The 15,030-nt window shown below is 41.2% G+C and overlaps 1 long non-coding RNA gene across 1 annotated transcript; it reads left to right on the top strand.

Moving 5' to 3' along the window:
- The first annotated feature begins 197 nt into the window (after positions 1–197).
- Positions 198–10,098, top strand: LOC131403385 (uncharacterized). Its single transcript, XR_009219372.1, has 3 exons — positions 198–674; positions 774–959; positions 9,758–10,098. It is a non-coding gene; the product is annotated as an uncharacterized LOC131403385 (long non-coding RNA).
- The last annotated feature ends 4,932 nt before the right edge of the window (positions 10,099–15,030 follow it).

Below are 15,030 nucleotides of genomic sequence, written 5' to 3'. Positions count from 1 at the left end.
ATTTTTTTTCCCCCCCAAAGCCCCAGTAGATAGTTGTATGTCATAGTTGCGCAGCCTTCTAGTTGCTGTACGTGGGACGCGGTCTCAGCATGGCCAGAGAAGCGGTGCATTGGTGCGCGCCCGGGATCTGAACCCGGGCCGCCAGCAGCAGAGCGCGCGCACTCAACCGCCAAGCCACGGGGCCGGCCCCTTATCTTGGATTTTAAGTAATTGCACAGTTATATTAAATTTGTCTCGTTTCCGTTACAATGTCTTTTGGCTCCAGGGGTGATAAGTGCTTGTTTTTTCTGTTTTTATGTGTAACTTGATATAATGTTAGATGAACTGTTTTTTGATTCTCTCTTTCCTTTATGTTCCTAGTATGTGATCATGATATGAGACCTGTATTGTTGCGTTTGCTTTTAAGGTCCACTGCTGCAGATACTGGAATGTTTTAACACAGTGTCTACCCTCCCTTTCAGTCTTTCTCATTGAAAGATGTATTTTCCACATTTTGTTGTTGTTAGTGGATACCACATCTGTGTTCCTCACAGAAATTAGTGATTGTGGAAAGATCTTGGGAGAGGAGAGGCCCACCTGATTATGTTCATAATTGGACTCTGCTCATTGTCCTTGATCTTGGTTGGAAATGGACACGATGCCTTGAGTTGAGAAGAGAGAGCTGTGGCCTGAAGGTGAGAGCTGGTGTCCAGATGCTTCTACTGAATTGTGTTGCCAGCTTGGGTAAGGGAGGAAACCATGTATCCCAGAGTCCTTCTGTTTGTGGTTCTAAGGTAAAGGTCATGAGCAGAGGAAGATGCATGAGGTTTGGAAAGCAGAAGTGAGGAAGCCGTGACTGTCAGATCTTCTGCCCTGTCAGGAGACAGAGATACATGGGAACCTGGTGGGCCTGTCACAGCACTTTTCTGACTTCAGGCTCTGCCCATCTGGAGCATCCCCAACCACACCCCATGTTTGAGGTGAGTTCCCTCTCAGGCAGCAGATTCCACAGACTTTCCCACAGGCTCCCCCATCCTGGGCCCTCTGGTTTTCAGGTTCACACAGTCCCATGCATTTTCCCACAGCTCTTTGGTGTCTGTCAGGCCACTTCATGCTGTCACTCTCGGTGGTCTCATCCTGGGCCCCCTTCATCTCTAAGGCTTCTCCTAATCACGTGAACTCTTTAGGGAGCATCTTTCTCTAATAGTGGACCTGTTTCCTGCCCCCAACGTGACAGGTTTAACACCAAACCACAAATGGAGGAAACTTACTTCCTGGTTGCGTTGTTGAGAGCCCTCAGTGACGCTGCATTTCTAGTTTCTGGATACTTCCATGACTGAAATCAACAGTGTAAATATGTTTGGCAGTTTGAGCAAGTTTTCTGTTACAGCAGACTGCCATCTAAATGATAAATGTAGTATGGTTTATTGCTTTCCATTTTTATATGTAATTACCCAGACTGCATCATGCTCACCACCAATAGTCTAATTTTTATCCATCACCATATACATGTGCCCCTTTACCTCATTTACCCACCGCCAACCCCCTCCCCCTCTGGTAACCACTAATCTGTTCTCTTTGTCCATGTGTAAATGATGCCACCTTTGTCTTTCTCTGGCTTATTTCTCTTAACATAATGTGGGGTAGTGTATTCTTTGATTTTGATTCCCATTTCCCTAATGATTAGTGATGTTGAACATCTTTTCATGTGCCTGTTGGCCATTTGTGTATCTTCTTTGGAAAAATATCTATACATATCCTCTGCCCATTTTTTGATTGGGTTGTTTGTTTTTAGTTGTGTTGTATGATTTCTTTATATATTTTGGAGATTAACCACTTGTCAGATATATGGTTTACAAATATTTTCTCCCAGTTGGTGGGTTGTCTTTTCCTTTTGTTCCTGGTTTCCTTTGCCTTGCAGAAGCTCTTTAGTCTGATGTAGTCCCATTTGTTTATTTTTTCTTTTGTTTCCCATGCCTTAGTAGACATGATATTAAAAAAGATGCTTCTTAGACCGATGTCAGAGTATACTGCTTATATTTTCTTCTAGGAGTTTCATGGTTTCATGTCCTATCTTCAAGTCTTTAATCTATTTTGGGTTAAGTTTTGTGTATGGCGTAAGATAATGGTCTACTTTCATTTTTTTGCATGTGGCTGTCCAGTTTTTCCATCATCATTTCTTGAAGTGACTTTCCTTTCTCCATTGTATGTTCTTGGCTCCTTTGTTGAAGATTAGCTGTCCATAGATGTGTGGTTTTATTTGTGGGCTCTCAATTCTGTTCCATTGATCTGTGCATCTGTTTTTGTACCAGAACCATGCTGTTTTGATTACTATAGCTTTGTAGTATATTTTGAAGTCAGTGATTGTGATGCCTCCGGCTTTCTTCTTTTTTCTCAGGATTGTTTTTGCTATTCATAGTGTTTTGTTCCCTGTAAAATTTAGAATCTTTCTTTTATTGCCATGAAGAATGTCATTGGGATTGCATTAAATCTGTAGGTTGCTTTAGGTAATATGGACATTTTAACTATGTTTATTCTTCCAATCCATATGCATGGATTATCTGTCCATTTCTTTCTGTCATCTTTGATTTCTTTCAATAATGTCTTATAGTTTTCAGTGTATAGGTCTTTCACTTTCTTGGTTAAATTTATTCCTAGATATTTTATTCTGTTGTGATTGTAAATGGGATTGTATTCTTGAGTTCTTTTTCTGATAGTTTATTAGAGTATAGGAATGCAACTGACTTTTGAAAGATGATTTTGCAGTCTGCAACTTTACTGTAGTTGTTGATTATTTCTAACAGTTTTTTGATGGATTCTTTAGGATTTTCTATTTATAGAATCATGTCATATGCAAACACCGAGTCTCACTTCTTCTTTTCCAATTTGGATACTTTTTATTTTCTTTTTCTTGCCTAATTGCTCTAGCCAAAACCTCCAATACTGTGTTGAATAAGAGTGGTGAGAGTGGGCACCTTTGTCTTGTTCAGTTTTCGGAAGGATGGCTTTCACTTTTTCCCTGTTGAGTATGACATTGGCTGTTGGTTTGTCATATATAGCCTTTATTATGTAGAGATACTTTCTTTCTATTCCCATTTTATTAAGAGTTTTTATCATAAAAGGATGTTAGATCTTTTCAAATGCTTTCTCTGCATCTATTGAGATGATCATCTGATTTTTATTCATTTTGTTAATGTGGTGTATCACATTGATTTGTGGATGTTGAACCATCCCTGCGTCCCTGGCATAAATCCCACTTGATCATGGTATATGAGCCTTTGAATGTATTTCTGTATTTGGTTTGCCAATATTTTGTTGAGAATTTTTACATCTATGTTCATCAGTGATATTCGCATGTAATTTTCCTTCTTGTATTGTTCTTGTCTGGTTTTGCGATCAGGGTGATGTTGGCTTCATAAAATGAGTTAGGAAGCGTTTTGTCTTCTTGAGTTTTTTGGAATAGTTTGAGAAGGATAGGTATTAAATCTTCCCTGAATGTTTGGTAGAATTCTCCAGAGAAGCCATCTGATGCTGGACTTTTGTTTTTTGGGAAGTTTTTTTTTTTTTTTTGTGAGGAAGATCAGCCCTGAGCTAACATCCATGCCAATCTTCCTCTTTTTGCTGAGAAAGCCTGGCCCTGAGCTAACGTCTATTGCCAATCCTCTTCCTTTTTTTCCCCCTTTTTCTCCCCAAAGCCCCAGTAGATAGTTGTATGTCATAGTTGCACATCCTGCTAGTTGCTGTATGTGGGATGCTGCCTCAGCATGGCTGGACAAACGGTGAGTCGGTGCGTGCCTGGATCTGAACCCGGGCCGCCAGTAGCGGAGTGCGCGCACTTAACCACTAAGCCACGGGGCTGGACCCTGGGAAGTTTTTGATTACTGTTTCAATCTCTTTACTTGTGATTGGTCTATTCAGATTCTCTATTTCTTGATTCAGTTTTGGGAGGTTATATCAGTCTAAGAATTTACCCATTTCTTCTAGGTTGTCCCATTTGTTGGCATATAGTTTTTCATAGTAATCTCATAATCCTTTGTATTTCTGTATTATCCATTGTGATTTCTTCTCTTTAATTTCTAATTTTACTTATTTGCGCCTTCTTTCTTTTTTTCTTAGTCTAGGTGAGGGTTTGTCGGTTTTGTTTATCTTCTCAAACAACCAACGATTAGTTTCATTGATCCTTTCTACTGGTTTTTTTTTTTTTTTTTTTGGTTTCAATTTCATTTATTTCTGCTCTAATTTTTATATTTCCCTCCTGCTGACTTTGGTCTTTGCTATTTTTCTAGTTCTGTTAGGTGTAGTTTAAGATTGCTTATTTGGGATTTTTCTTGTTTGTTAAGGTTGGCCTGTATTGCTATGAATTTCCCTCTCAGGACTGCTTTTGCTGAATCCCATATGAGTTGGTATGGTGTATTTTCATTTTCATTTGTCTCCAGATATTTTTTGATTTTTTCTTTAATTTCTTCAATGATCCATTGGTTGTTCAGTAGCATGTAGTTTAGTCTCCATATGTTTGTCACTTTCTCAGCTTTTTTCTTGTAGTTGATTTCTAGTTTCATAGCATTATGGTCAGAAAATCTGCTTCATATGATTTCAATCTTCTTAAATTTATTGAGGCTTGCCTTGTTTCCCAACATATGGTTTATCTTTGAGGAATGTTCCATGTGCACTTGAGAAGAAAATGTACTGTACTAATTTTGGATGGAGTGTTCTATATATATCTAGTAAGTCCATCTTATTTAGTTTTTCATTTATTTCCACTATTTCCTTTTTAACTTTCTGCCTGGATGATCTATCTGTTGATGTAAGTTGGGTGTTAAGGACCCCTACTATTATTGTGTTACTATTACTGTCTTCTTTTAGGTCTGTTAATAGTTGCTTTAATGTATTTTGGTGCTCCTGTGTTGGGTCCATATATAAATGTTATCTCCTCTTGGTGGAGTGTCCCTTTTATCATTATATACTGCCCCTCTTTGTCTCTCATTGTTTTTTTAATCTTGAAGTCCACTTTGTCTGATATTAGTGTGGCAACACCTTTCTTTTGTTTGCCATTAGCTTGGAGTATTGTCTTCAACCCTCACTCTGAACCTGTGTTTGTCTTTAGAGCTGAGCTGTGTTTTCTGTAGGCAGCATATTGTTAGGTCTTGTTTTTTAAACTCTCCAGCCACTCTGTATCTTTTTTGGGTGGTGGGGGAGGATGATTTGCCCTGAGCTAACATCCGTTGGCAATCTTCCTCTTTTTTTTTTGCTTGAGGAAGATTAGCCCTGAGCTAACATCTGTACCAGTCTTCCTCCATTTTGTATGTGGGATGCCTCCACAGCATGGCTGATGAATGTGCAAGCCGAGGCTGCCAAAGCACAGCATACAGAAGTTTAACAAGTCGGCCATGGGGCTGGCCCCCACTCTGCATCTTTTGATTGGAGAATTCAATCTATTTACATTTAGAGTGATTATTGATATATGAGGGCTTAATGCTGCCATTTTATCGCTTGTTTCCCAATTGTTCTCTATTTCCCTTGTTTCTTGTCCCATGTATTTCAGACTGCCAATTCAGTTTGGTGGTTTTCTCAGTTTTCTCTTTATCATTTGTGTCTCTGTTTTGATTTTTTGTTTAGTGGTTACCATGAGGTTTGTATAAAAAAATCTCGTAGGTGACATAGTCCATTTTCGATACCCTCTTATTTCCTTAGTCGAAGCACCTCGTTTCCCTTTCCTCTTCCCTAAGTTATTGTTGTAACAACTTATCCCATTTTGTGATGTGAGTTTGTGGTTAAAATGAAGAGATTATAGTTATTTTTGATGTTTTCCCTCCCTAATTGTTTGCTAATCTGTTCTGATAGCTGCAATTTTCTGATTTTGTCTGCTTGTTTATCTCTTTGCTCAAGGGTTTGTAAAGACTCTTTTTTTTTTTTTCAGATCTGAGGACCTTTTTGATCATTTCTTGTAGGAAGGGTCAAGTGGCAATGAACTCCCTCAGCTTTTGTTTATCTGGGAAAGTTTTTATTTTTCCATCATATCTGAAGAATATTTTTTCTGGATAGAGTATTCTTGGCTGAAAGTTTTTGTCTTTCAGTATTTTTAATATATCATTCCATTCTCGTAGCCTGTAAGGCTTCTGCTGAGAAATCTGATGAAAGCCTGATAGGGTTTCCTTTGTAGGTTATTTATTTATTTTTTTTTAATAATTTTATTTATTTATTTTTCCCCCAAAGCCCCAGTAGATAGTTGTATGTCATAGCTGCACATCCTTCTAGTTGTTGTATGTGGGATGCGGCCTCAGCATGGCCGGAGAAGTGGTGCGTTGGTGCGCGCCCGGGATCCGAACCTGGGCTGCCAGTAGCAGAGCACGCGCACTTAATTGCTAAGCCACGGGGCCGGCCCTGTAGGTTATTTTCTTCAGTCCTGCTGCCCTTAATATTTTTCCTTGTCAGTGACTTTTGCCTGTTTTACTAATATATGCCTTGGAGATCTTTTTACATTGATGTAATTAGGAGTTCTGTTAGCTTCTTTTACTTGTAATTCCACCTCCTTCCCACTTCTCAGCTTGGGAAGTTCTCAGCTATTATTTCTTTGAACAAGCTCTCTGCTCTCTTCTCCCTCTGGAATACTTAATGTATTTCCTCATTGAGTAAGATATTTCTTGGAGAATTTTTTCATTTCTTTTTTGTCTTAGTTCACTCTCCTCCTCCATCTAAAGCATTTCTATATTTCTGTTCTCTAAATTGCTAATTCCGTCTTCCATAATATCAGCTCTGTTATTTAAGGAGTCCAGATTTTTCTTTATCTCATTCATTGTATTTTTCATCACCAACATTTCCGATTGGTTTTTCTTTATAGTTTTGATCTCTTTTGTGAAGAATTCCCTCTGTTCATTAATTTTATTCTTAGTTTCACTGAGCTGTGAGTTTTCTTGTAATTCGTTGAGGTTTTTTATGATAACTATGTTGAATTTTCTGTCATTTAGAGTGTAAATTTTTGTGCCCTCAGGATTGATTTCTGGGTGCTTGTCATTTTCTTTCTGGATTATTAATATACTTCTTCATACTATTTGATGGGGTGGATTTATGCCTTCACATAGTGGTAGTATCTGGTCACACATTCCCCCTGCTGCCACTGGAGGGAGACAGGAGCTGTGTATTCTGAACCCACCACAATCCCTGGCATCTGTGCCTGTCCTTGGAAGCTATGCTGACAGGGCACATCTGTTTGCCCACTCACCACTGCTGCTTTACACACATATGCACCAGCGCTCTGGTGGGGGTCCCTTGCTCTAGCCACCCGGCCGAGCTGGTGCACCAGGCAGGGGGAAGGGGTGCTTTCACATCCATGATTCTGGGGGTGCTCCCCCTCCACCCTATCTGCCCTCCTGGGGTGCTGGCTTGGTGAAGACACCCCCACGATTGCTTAGCCTCCTCTGTGTGGAGCCTTCCCACCAGCTGGGAGGCAACTCAGAGAGGGAAAGCATTCCTGCAGAGGGCTGCCCCTCCCCCCTCTCTTGTCAGAGCTGTGTGCAGTCCCACACCCTAGGTCCCTGCTGGGGAGGGAGAGGAGATCCCCTTACCTCTTTCCACTGCCTCAGTGGGTTCCAGCACCTCTATCTTCAGACATATGACTGCATGGGTCTTTTCAGACGTCTCTTGTGTTGTGTGAAAGTGCTCTGTTGGCTTCTGAGTGTCCTTTTAGTTGTATCTTAGGGGACAGAGTGTAAGGGAAGAGCTCACTCTGACATGACGCTGATGTCACGTCTCAGTGATGTTTACTTTTATATTCAGTTTTTAGCCAGACAACCAGTTAATCGTCTTTTCTCTATGGTTCCCGTTCTGTGCTTTCGAAGTCTTATATATACAATTGTTCCAGCTATGACACAAGACAGGTGACTTTTCTCCTGCTTTATCATATGTATCCCTGTTCCTCATGACACTGACTGGGATACCTAGTCTGTGCTGAAGGTGACTGGGGCCCTGCACATTCTTGTTCTGTGTGTAATTTTCTTGAACAAGTGAAATTTGACACTTCTACATGCATTCTTTCATAAACATTTTTTTTTTAAGATGCCCTTCAAAAGGTTGTGAAAGTTCTCGTTTATTCTTAAATTACTAAATATTTTTCTTGGACGAATGTTGAAGTGTATAAAATGCTTTTTCTCTGTCTATTGAGATAATTTGAGATAATTTTTCAATGTGGTATTGTGGTGAGTTACATTAGTTGATATCATAACATTTTATTGTAAAACATACCTGCAGAAAGATGCATAAAATGTACATTTGACAGAAATATTACAGAAGAAACATCTATGCTATCATAACCAGGACAAGACAGAGAGGCTGCCAGAACAACCCACAGCCCACCTGGGTTCAGGGCCAGTCAGAGGCCCCACTCTGCCTTCTTACTGCCACCGACATGCCAAACTTTTAAAAAGATAATTTCCCTTTGTTTCTTTATAGTTTCATCACCTGTGTACACAATGTCATGTTTTATTGTGCATTTAAATAGAATCAAATGGTATGTACCATTTTATGTCAAATATCTTTTGTTCAAAAGTGTTTAGTCTTCCATAGCTTTGCACTTCACTCCCTTTTTTCCTCTATTGTTACCCTGCAGGACTACACCATTTAAGTGTATTCTTTCAACTGCTAGAAGCTGGCTGTTTTGGCTGTTACACGTTTTTGCTATTAAAACCATTATTTCTAATAACATTGTTTAAAATTTTTTTTTAATTGTAGTAAAATCTAATAAGATTCCTACACGTTTGCCTTCTGCTTTAGCTTGTCCTCGTCCCATCTCCATCTCAACTTTCTCCAAATGGAACTCCTCACACTCCAACAAAGTCCTTTTCCATGTGTGACGACCCCCTTCTCAGTTGATGGCAACTCCATCATTGCAGTTTTTTCTGTACAAAATAATGGACCAAACCTTGACTCTTCCTCTCACCCCACCTCAAGCCATCTAGAAATTCTCATGGCTCGAACCTAAAATTATATCCACACTCCAACCTGTCACATCATAGCCACTGCTACCAACCCAATCTGACCCCCACCTTGACGGACAGCATCATCCTAGTGTCTGTTTTCAAGGCACAGAGGGATCTTGTGAAGCTGCCTCATCAGGTCACTTTTAGGCTCTGAGTCACTCACAGCCAGGTCAGTCTACCATGGCAGAGCAGCCATCATGACACGATGTGCCCACCTGCCCCCCCCCTCCTGCTGTTGCTGCTCCCCTCTCTGCTGCAGGCACACTGGCCTCTGCCTGCCCTCCTGATATCCAAGGCCCACACCCTCCTCAGGACCTGTACTGGTCTGCTCCAGCTGTCATAACATGTACCACAAACTGGGTGGCTGAAGCCACAGAAAGTTATTCCCTGATGGTTCAGGAGGCTGGCATTCTGAAATCAAGATGTCAGCAGGGTTGGTTCCTCCTGGAGGTTCTGAAGGGGCATCTGTTCCAGCCACTCTCACAGCTTCTGGTGGTTGCCAACAATCTTTTGCATTCCTTGATTGTAGACAGATTGTGCCAATCTCTGCTTCTGTCTTCACACAGTGAGGACATGTCACTCTTCTCTGCAGGCCTCTGTGTCCAAATTTCCCTCTTTATATAAGGATAGCCGTCATTGGATTAGAACCTAATCTAATTCACCATGACCTCATCTTGATTATGAAACCGAGAACAAATGAGTTACAGGAGAAAAAATTTGAGATAAGCTCTGCTAACTGCAGCTGTGCATACTCAGCATAATCAACTATTGTTTAAAACTAACCCGTCCTTTCTGTCCCTCCTTAGTACATGAGTGAGCTGGTTTTCCCAGGAAGACAAGGTCCAGACATCAAGAAGAAAGGAGATTCAGCCTCACAAGTCCAAATGTGGCCAAGGATGAAAACTAACCAGAAAGGTCCAGATGGTCAAGGAAAAGAGATTCAATCTTCAAGACCAGACACAGGCTGAAGAAGCCAGTCAGCAAGGCCACATGCTCTCCCTCCCCTACTTAAAACCCCAGCACATACTCCCCCTCCCTTTCCTAAAACCCCAAATAAAATCCCCTTTTTCCCTTGGAGGAGGTGGATTTGAGTTTTAACTCCCATCTCCTCGTCTGGCTGCCTTTCAATAATAAACCTGTTTCCTTACTATAAGCCTGATGTTTCAGTTATTGGCTTTCCTCTGCATCAGGTAACAAACCTGTGTTTGTGTTCCATAACAATTACATCTACAAGGAAATTATTCCCAATAAGGTCATATTCTGAGGTTCCAGGTAGACATGAAATTTGGGGGAGACTATTGAACCCAGTATTGTGTCTATATGTACTTGTATATATTTTATAATTAATTTAGGTATTACTTTCCAGTGTTATATGAAATACTTATCTTACTGTTCTGGTTTACTATTCCCTGGAACCACATATATATGAAATCTTCACATCCATATTCCTCTCGTCCCCTCACTGTACTACATTTTCCCATGTTAGTTGAAAGGTCAGTGACATCCACGGGTAGATGAGGTTCTGAAGAATGCTGATATTTCATTGTTGGTTAGACTGGAAGGTATATTTCCCAGAATCCCTGTCTTTATGATTCCAGGTTAGAATTCACCAATAGCTTAGCTCACATGACACTGGGAAAGTCCAAGTGGAGCAGCCATTACTCTCAGGGTTTGGAGCCACCACACAGATGGACCAGTGCACAGGGGCTTGTTGGGCAACAGCTTGCAGCTTATTTTTCTGATCACTGGTCCAGTCAATCAAGTATGTGCCCAAACAAAACATCAGCTTTTCCCGTCCATTTTCTTAGAGGTCCTGGCTTCCGCACATGAGCTCCATGATCATCATGGATCAGACTCTATGGTCAGAAGCCCACAGGTCTGGGTGTGCAGCAAGCCCCAGTGTGTCCTCCAGGCCCCTGATGGAGGCTGTCCTGGTGGCTGATCTTCTCTGATGCTGTGACTCCTGTCTCCTCTGGATCTTACCATATTTGTATGAGATCTCATTTCTATAGTTAACACCCATTCTCTTAATAATTTGAGAAGATCAGGGATCCTGATTCCACAGTGGATACAACAGTGCGGCCAAATACGGGGGACTTTGTGCACTGTTGAGTGGCTGCACTGTTATGTCCTTCCACGGGAGAAGAAAGCACCTCCCTCATACCTCGGGCAGATTGTGGGAGTTTCTTGTCAAAGGGGAGGAATGTAAGCCTTCACGTGTTCAATTATTTATGTGTGACTAAAACGTTTGTTTACTCAAACATAAGATTCTATACCTGTTTCCCCGGGAAAAGTCCTATTAACGGTGTTTTCAACTCAGTTGTATATTAACAAATGTTACTTTCTACTTTTCATTGGCTGAGGGGTTATGTTAAAATATCCCTTTGTGGAGCTAAGACCATACAATGGAGAAAGGAAAGTCTCTTCAATAAATGGTGTTGGGAAAACTGGACAGCCACAGGCAAAAGAATGAAAGTGGACCATCTGCTATCACCATTCACAAAAATTAACTCAAAATGGATCAAAGACCTCAAGGTGAGACTGAAACTATAAAACTCATACAAGAAAATATAGGCAACACACTATTTGACAAGGGTCATAAAGGAATCTTTTCGGATGACATGCCTACCCAGACTAGGGAAACTAAAGAAAAAATAAACAAGTGGGACTTGATCAGATTAAAGAGCTTCTACAAGACAAATGAAACCAGAATCAAGATGAACAGACAACCCACCAGCTGGGAGAGAATATTTGCAAAACATACATCTGACAAGGGGTTGACCTCCATAATATATAAAGAACTCACACATCTCAACAACAAAAAAACAACCTGATCAAAAAATGGGCAGAGGAAATGAACAGACACTTCTCCAAAGAAGATATACAGATGGCAAATAGGCACATGAAAAGATGTTCAACATCACTAATCATTAGGGAAATGCAAATCAAAACAGCACTAAGGTATCACGTCACGCCCATTAGAATGGCTATAATCACCAAGACAAAAAACAACAAATGTTGGAGAGGATGTGGAGAAACAGGAACCCTCATACACAGCTGGTGGGAATGCAAACTGGTGCAGCCTCTATGGAAAACGGTATGGAGATTCCTCAAAGACTTAAAAATAGAGATGCCCTATGACGCAGCCATCCCACTACTGGGAATCTATCCAACGAACCTGAAATCAACAATCCAAAGAGGCTTATGCACCCCTATGTTCATTGCAGCATTATTCACTATAGCCAAGAAGTGGAAGCAACCTAAGTGTCCCCCGACTGACGATTGGATCAAGAAAATGTGGTATATATACACAATGGAATACTACTCAGCCATAATAAAAGACAAAATCGTCCCATTTGCAACAACATGGATGGGCCTGGAGAGTATTATGTTAAGTGAAGTAAGACAGAAAAACAAACACTGTATGATCTCACCCATATGTGGAATATAAACAAACACATGGACAGAGAAAACTGTATTGTGGTTACCAGGGGCAATGGGGGTGGGGGGTGGGCACAAGGGGTGAGGGGAGACATATATATGGTGATGGACAAAAAAAATGTACAGCCCAAAATTTCACAATGTTAAAAACTATTAAAACATCAATAAAAAAATATCCCTTTGCATTTATAGGTTGTCACATCAGACTTGCAATTTTCTCAACTTAAGAGAATTCTTAGTCAATTTTCTTAAGTATTCTTTGTCAATAGTACCAGGACGATATAAGTTTACAGATTTTTTTCTTTCAGGTAAGTATTTATTCCTATATACTTAAAACTTTTGGCGCTAAAATAACTTATCATTCATTAAGAAGAGTAAAATAATGATTTTTGTCAATGCTCTCTTGGAAAATGTCACCAGGATCACACGAGTAGTCAAAGAAAGTGGGGTGTACTGACTGAGAGCACTCAGTTCTCTCAGGGGGGATGCTCACAGCTCTGTAGAACTGTAGGTGTGTCAGTAAGAGGGACATATGATAACACACAGGACATTAGGACATATTGGACACAGAATATATCAAACATTCAGACTTGACTTGACTTGAGTGTTGCAGTAAGTCTTCCTTTACTCTGGTTTCAATGCTGTCAGGAGGTAAACACAATTTTATGGTTGGAGATCTTAAGAGTTCTTATGTAGAAAGCAGAACGAACAGAGTGCAGCTAAAACAAGAAGTGGGGAAGGTTTGCTCATTTGCGTGCTTTGGCTTCTGTTCCATTTGTCGCCTTTTTCTGCACGTGACTATAATGTGCTCTTTCTTTTGTCTTGAACCATCACAGTCACGGATTTGCCTCGTCTGATGACAGAGATGGTGAAATTGTTTTTCCTGACATGAGGAAGCCACAACCCACTCACAGCAGTGTTAGGTCAGCTTCCCAGTGTCTGAGACTGCCTTTGCCATTATTTACTTTGTGAACACCGACATATTTCTTACTCTGTGTAGGGCACTGTTTTAAATGTTTTTCATAAAGTGACTAAGCATATAAAATCTAGTTCCTCCTCAGCAAACTCTATAAGGTAGATACTTTATTATCTCCTTGGATGAATTAACTGATGCTATGTATGTAGTTGATTTGCCAGATGCCACAGACAGGAAGGAACCAACCCAGGACCATAATTCAAATCAAGCCTATCTTTTCAGAGTCCATACTCATTGGTGCTAAATGTTGAGCATCCTTCATAGGCACGCACTCTAGGCTCAAAAGTTACTCTCCACACTAATGTAGGCCCTGCAGGCACTCGCCCACAGATCCCCATGCTCTCTGCTCCCCACCTACTTGGTCACGCCTGCTCCCTTGGTGTTCCCCTAGTGTCACCCCTTCTTGGGCTGCAGTGACTGTCTCTCTAGGACTTGAGTATAATGTGTCCCCTGAGCCTCCCTGTACCCCCTCTGTGGCCCCACATGACTGGCCATCCCCTAGAAGCACACAGAACAGGTGCAGAGTCACAGCGTCCAAACAGCATTCAGTGGGCATCCCCACTGTGAGCATTCTGTGAGCACTGAAACAACAGAACCATAACTTCACAAGGAAAACACCCTCTGGGTATCTAGAAGGATAACTATTGGTAGAAAATGTTTCAAATCAGGAATCTCATGGTTCTGATAAGGAAAAGCGAGAGACCCATGGAAAATGTCAAGTATGGGCTCTTTCCACTGGTGGGGAAACCGCAGTGTGGTTGTGGTCCACACCTTGCATGTGGGTACAGGTCAGTGCAGCTGTACCAAGCCTCATCAGTATGTTGGGGTCCCCATAAACACTGGTCATATTGACTGAGTAGACGACACTAGACAGGAAAGTCCATTCTGACAATGGTTGCAATCACTGAGGCACAGGCATCCTCTCTGGAAAGGCTGTACAGACATCTTTACTGACCATTTTCTCTCTCAAGTCCCTGGGGGACCAGTCACCTTACACATCCTTTGAGACATGAAGCCCCAGCCAGGTCCACCCAAACTACAACAAGACGTCCACCACGCCCAGGGCCAGAAAAGCACCCCTGGAGGCCATCAGACACAGAGGGAGACTCTGACCTTTGTCAACGGGGGCAGAGTAACAGGATCACGAGTGTCATCCAGTGGAAATAACACAAAGAACATCCCTGGGCAAGATCATCATCAATGGGTCACCCATCATAGGGAGAAAGTCCTGTAGTTCCTCAGCACAATTACTGCTAACAAGGAGACAGGGACAAGATATTTCCATTCCAGTATTGATTTTCCATCAAACCACTAAGAGCTATTTGGAAAACAAACAGAAGCAGAATTTCCAGAAATTGGTAGTTTACTCAAGGCAGTTATGTCTATAAACTGGAGTTCTCCTAACTCATTCCCACCACGACTAAGTGCTCCCCTCACCAGGAATACTGTTGGTCCTACTTGTCCACAGACAACTAGGGAAGATATACGTCCAGTTCTGCCTCCCACACTGTCGATCTGAAGGACCAGGACTCCCTGGTCTGGCTGGAGACCAGTGACACAAGCAATATTTAGGTTTTCACTGTTAGGAATGAATAAGGCACTTTAATGAGAATCATGGTAGCAGCATAAGAATTAAATAAAAACACACCAGAAAGAAAAATG

The sequence above is a fragment of the Diceros bicornis genome, unplaced genomic scaffold, assembly GCF_020826845.1.
Source record: "Diceros bicornis minor isolate mBicDic1 unplaced genomic scaffold, mDicBic1.mat.cur scaffold_67_ctg1, whole genome shotgun sequence".
Classification (NCBI taxonomy): domain Eukaryota; kingdom Metazoa; phylum Chordata; class Mammalia; order Perissodactyla; family Rhinocerotidae; genus Diceros; species Diceros bicornis.
The sequence above is the reverse complement of the archived record's forward strand: the minus strand, read 5'-3'. Positions and strand labels throughout refer to the sequence as shown.